The following is a 5923-nucleotide window of genomic DNA, read 5'->3' on the forward strand; positions in this document are numbered from 1 at the left end:
TGTAAGGAAATAAATATAAATAATATAAATAAATAAATAAAAATATGTAAGGAAAATGTTAATTTAGACGTACGTTCTTTGGCTGCGAGTTTTTTTCACTCTATTTACATATCAGGCGAGAGTGTAGGTAGGAAGTACGTTAATTATGTTTATTAACACCATATTATTTCTTTATTTATTTTAAATTTATTTTAAATGTTTATTGTCAGTATGCCATGCCGGGCCCTTTTGCGGAGCGAATAAATTCTTATAAAATACATTTTCGTTTACTTTCCAATATGAATGCCAACTATAGAGTTTCAGAAACCAGTTGCGACAGCATACAGCTTAGCTTCCTTTTGTCAGATGGCCCATTTTTGTAGAGTTACTTTTATATATATGGATGTGACGTTCCAACAGAATATTAAGGGTACACCCTTTCTCTTAGGCCTGGCCAGATGGGTTAAGGGGTTCGTCTCGTAATCTGAGGATCGCGGGTTCGAACCCCCGTCGCACCAAACATGCTCGCCCTTTCAGCCATGAGGGCATTGTAAAGTGACGGTTAATCCCACTATTCGTTGGTAAAAGAGTATCTCAAGAGTTGGCGGTGGGTGGTGACGATTAGTTGCCTTTCCTCTAGTCTCACACTACAAAATTAGGGACGCTAGCACAGATGGCCCTCGTGTAGCTTTGCGCGATTTTCAAAAACAAAACCCTTCCTCTTTCTTTCGCTAAATTATGTATATCCTTTTCGGAGTATATTACTGGAGTGTTCTAATATAGCTGCTTGTCTTTCATCACGTTACTGTTGTAATGTTAACCAGTTGTGTTACATAAAGATAGGCTTAGACGATTAAACTTAAAGAAATTTCACAGAATTATTTTTTCATTTTATTTTTTGTATTATAGAGCAGAAAATGTCATACTGAAGATTAAACGCTTATCAAAACATATCTTGCATTCTCACTTTTAAGCTGTTTCATAGATATATATCTATCATTAAATTAATGAGGTGATGCGAAAATTTGGAGTTCGATCCCTATAGTGGGTACTACGCAGACAGCTCATTTTGCAGTTTTGTGTTTAAAAAACAATGGCTTTTCAACTGTTACTATGAGTTCACCTTTCTAGTATTTTGTTAAATAGCCCACTAATAATCTCCTGGACAGAATATGGAATAATGGTAATCGTACTGGCAGGTCTATGGTTCGCGTCCCGTTGCCCTTAAAAAGATTACGTTTTGCATTTTAGGTGTGTGGGTGCGTCATAAGAGCGAGATCGACCTAATCGGTCAGGTAAGACAAGTCTTAGAGTTATCAGCGAATAGTATTGGCTAACTACCTTTCCCCTTTCAAAATTATTTTTAATGATGGTTCAGTGCTATTCACTCTGCTTATATAGAAGATACATATGGTAGATGTATATTTTTTATTAACTTTTTGTTCTACTATAAAGCTGCTAAATGGACTCTCTAGGCAGAAGTCTGACCGAACATTTTTAGCATTATAAGCCTTTTTGGTGAAATATTAGCATTTCTGTTTTTTTTTTATAATCTTGCAGTTGAATATTTAAGAGATGCTTATAGACACTGCAGGTTTTATAGAAAATGTATTTATATTTCAGTTGGTAAAATAAAAATGTAAAGATGGTATAGAAGAAAGATGAAACATTATATCCTTCTCCAAAAGAGAGAAACTGGGCAGTTAGATCTTTTGCATGACAATTCCTTCTAAAAATACAAGTCGTTTATCACTGACGTAAGCAGTGGAGAAAAGACTTTAGTTCCTTTCACCAACCATTGTCTGTTTCTTAATGTTTTTGTTTTGTCAAACAGTAGCATCGGTGTTCAGTAACGAGCCACCAGAAGAAGAGGATAAAGAAAGAGGGATGTTTAACATATCATACTGTCACAACAACATCTAATGTTGTGTAAAACATAAAGTATATGTAAAACAGTGACTGTCACAACAACATCTAATGTTGTGTAAAACATAACGTATATGTAAAACAGTGACTGTCACAACAACGTCTAGTGTCGTCTAAAAATATAACGTATGTGTAAAACAGTGACTGCAACAAAAATATCTAGTGTCGTGTAAAACATAACGTATATGTAAAACAGTGACTGCCACAACAACGTCTAGTGTTGTGTAAAAACAAAACGTATATGTAAAACAGACTGTCACAACAACATCTAGTGTTGTGTAAAAACATAATGTATATGTGAAACAGTGACTGTCACAACAACGTCTAGTGTTGTGTAAAAAACATAACATATGTAAAACAGTGATTGTCACAACAACATCTAGTGTCGTGTAAAAACACAACGTATATGAAAACAGTGACTGTCACAACAACGTCTAGGGTTGTGTAGAAACATAACATATGTGTAAAACAGTGACTGCCACAACAACATCTAGTGTCGTGTAAAAACCCAACGTATGTGTAAAACAGTGGCTGCTACAACAACGTCTAGTGTCGTGTAAAAACATAACATATATGTAAAACAGTGACTGTTGCAACAACGTTTAATGTCGTGTAAAAACATAAGGTATATATAAAACAGTGACTGCCACAACAATATCTAATGTCGTGTAAAAACATAACGTATATGTAAAAGAAAGACTGCCTCAACAACATCTAGTGTTGTGTAATAACATAACGTATATGTAAAACAGTGACTGTCACAACATTATCTGATGTTGGGTAAAAACACAACGTATATGAAAAAAGTGACTATCACAACAACGTCAAGTGTTGTGTAAAACATAAAGTGTGTGTAAAACAGTGACTGCCACAAAAACGTTTAGTGTTGTGTAAAACATAACGTATATGGAAAACAGTGACTGTCACAACAACGTCTAGTGTCGTGTAAAAATATAACGTATGTGTAAAACAGTGACTGCAACAAAAAATATCTAGTGTCGTGTAAAACATAACGTATATGTAAAACAGTGACTGTCACAACAACGTTTAATGTTGTGTAAAAACATATCGTATATACAAAACAGTGACTGTCACAACATCTAGTGTCGTGTAAAAACATAATGTATATGTCAAACAGTGACTGCCACAACAACGTCTAGTGTTGAGTAAAAACATAATGTATATGTGAAACAGTGACTGTCACAACAACGTCTAGTGTCGTGTAGAAACATAACATATGTGTAAAACATTGACTGCCACAACAACATATAGTGTCGTGTAAAAACACAACGTATATGAAAACAGTGACTGTCACAACAACGTCTAGGGTTGTGTAGAGACATAACGTATATGTAAAACAGTGACTGTCACAACATTATCTGGTGTTGTGTAAAACACAACGTATGTAAAAAAAGTGACTGTCACAACAACGTCTAGTGTCGTGTGAAACATAACGTACGTGTAAAACAGTGACTGCCACAAAAAAATCTAATGTTGTGTAAAACACAAGGTGTATTAAAACAGTGACTGTCACAACAACGTCTAATGTTGTGTAAAACATAACATATATGTAAAACAGTGACTGTCACTGTGTTATAATTTTTAACTAATTAATTAATTATACGTTCACATTGTGGAACATAAAATACAATAGTCTAGTAGCAGAATTACGAGTTTTCGTTCTGACAGAAACGTTTTCAGATGTGACGTCGGACGCGTCTGTTGTAGCCAGTAAACAAACACACATTTATTCACGTATTATTGCGAAATACTTTTTGTTCACGTCCAGGTTTTTAGATGCGCGCGATGTTCTAGTTGTGTTTAACTCATCACAACGAACCTATATTTATATGTTAGTAGAATGGGCAGTACATCCTTCAAGTCCTCGACGAATGTTGGATAGCTATGGTGAGTGAAAGACAGCTAAAAACGCAATACAGTATACACTCTATCAAGCCCAGTCTTGTTTTCTCCGAAATGCAGTTGTCCTGGAGGGATCCCCCCAAACTGGTAAAACTCAGTAACAAGTAGTGAATCAAATTGAAGATTAGGTCTCATAATCGGTATTATAGATGTAGTTTAAAAAAGTTTCAGTTTTCTCCTGTTGTAACACTACTAGCTTATTTGAAAATTAATTTTAACATTTGTAGAGGTTGTTAATAGAAACACAAATTACAGTAATTTATTTGTTGTATTAACCACACGTAAAGTAGAAATATTAATATTATACGCACTCAAACACGTTCTTCCACTTCGAAAATTCAGATAAACAGATGTGGTCTGAAGCTGTCTCTGATAACTCACTGCAAGTTTTTCAAAAAATATTTTCATACATGTTACTAGGTAGTGCTGTATTCACAGCTAGTAAAATCAGTGGCCATCATAGTTCTACTCGATCATACGGTGCACATGGTCGTGAAATACTTGGTGTATAACAAATCGAAAATTGCCGGTCAATGTTGAAATTAGTAATTTCACACTAGACGGCGTTGTATTTATTTATTCACAATTTCTGCGCAGTAACCTGAGGGCCCATACACTAAAATTTGGATTTTGATATCCACTGTGGACAGAGAACAGATAGACAGTCCATTAGGAAACTTTGCAGTCAATGATAAACAAACAACTTGTGCGCACAGCTGTCCCTAGTTTTCAAGTGATGGACTATAAGAAAGGCGATAGCCCCGCAGTGGTTCAGCGGTATATCTACGGACTTACAACGCTAAAATCCGGATTTCGATACCCGTGGTGGGCAGAGCGCAGATATCCCATTGTGTAGCTTTGTGCTTAATTCAAAACAACAAAAACAACAAGAAAGGCAGTATCCACGCCCTCAAAGTGCAAAGAGATTCTCTTTTTTTTTTCTAGCTCCTTAATGGCACAGCGGTATATCTGCGAACTTACAACGTTTGAAAACCAGGTTTTTATACCCGTGGTGGGTAAAGCACAGATAGCCCTTTGTGTAGCTTTGTGCTTGATTACAAACAACAACAACTCAGATCTATAACCCGAAACACTATTAACCAAGGCCCGGCATGGTCAGGTGTGTTAAGGCGTACGACTGAGGGTCGCCCTTTCAGCTGTGGGGGCTTATAAAGTAACGGTCAATCCCACTATTCGTTGGTAAAAGAGTATCCCAAGAGTTGGAGGTAGGTGGTGATGACTAGGTGCCTTTTCTCTACTCTTACATTGCTAAATTAGGGACGGCTAGCGCAGATAGCTCTCTAGTAGCTTTGCGCGAAATCCAAAACAAACAATTATAGTCAGTGTGAGATATTTTTACATGCAGTCTTAAAACGTAAAATATTTATTTTTTTAAATAGGGCAGGATATTAAAAAACAAAAAGTGAATAAATATAGAAACAATAGGCAAAGTGAAGAAATACTACTTACTCTGAAGTAATCCCCGTCACACCAAACATGCTCGCCCTTTTAGCTCTGGGGGCATTATAATGTGTCGCAATCCTGCTATTCGTTGGTAAAAGAGCATCCCAAAAATTGATGGTGGGTGGTGATGACTATCTGTCTTCTCTCTAGTCTTACACTACTAAATTAGGTACGGCTAGCGCAGATAACCCTCCAGTAGCTTTGCGTGAAATTCAAAAACAAACAATTGCTCCCTCTACTGCTTTCTTCAGTAAATAATCCTAGAAATACCACAGAACGAATACAACAAATGGGGATCAAGGGATGAAAAGCTAGAGAAAGGGTTGGTTGTGGAACCGACCTGAGCTGTCCATTAGTAAATATTGATTTCTCTATTTCTTTAAAATATCTTTAGTGTTTCTTATTAAAAATAACGTTCTTGCCCGATTGCTGTGTGATAATAAATCTGTGTGGATTACTTTGCTGTCAGACAGTGACCGATACTGTAGAGCTATTTGTTGGCTTATATTAACAAGAATAAAAAACTGCTGTGCTGGAACTGGTTGTCATGTGAACCTTCAGATAGACTGAGGGTATTGAGTACGTTGTATTTTGCCAAGATACAGAGGTTTCAGGTTGTGACGGAAATTGA

The sequence above is a fragment of the Tachypleus tridentatus genome, chromosome 13, assembly GCF_004210375.1.
Source record: "Tachypleus tridentatus isolate NWPU-2018 chromosome 13, ASM421037v1, whole genome shotgun sequence".
In the NCBI taxonomy this organism is placed as follows: domain Eukaryota; kingdom Metazoa; phylum Arthropoda; class Merostomata; order Xiphosura; family Limulidae; genus Tachypleus; species Tachypleus tridentatus.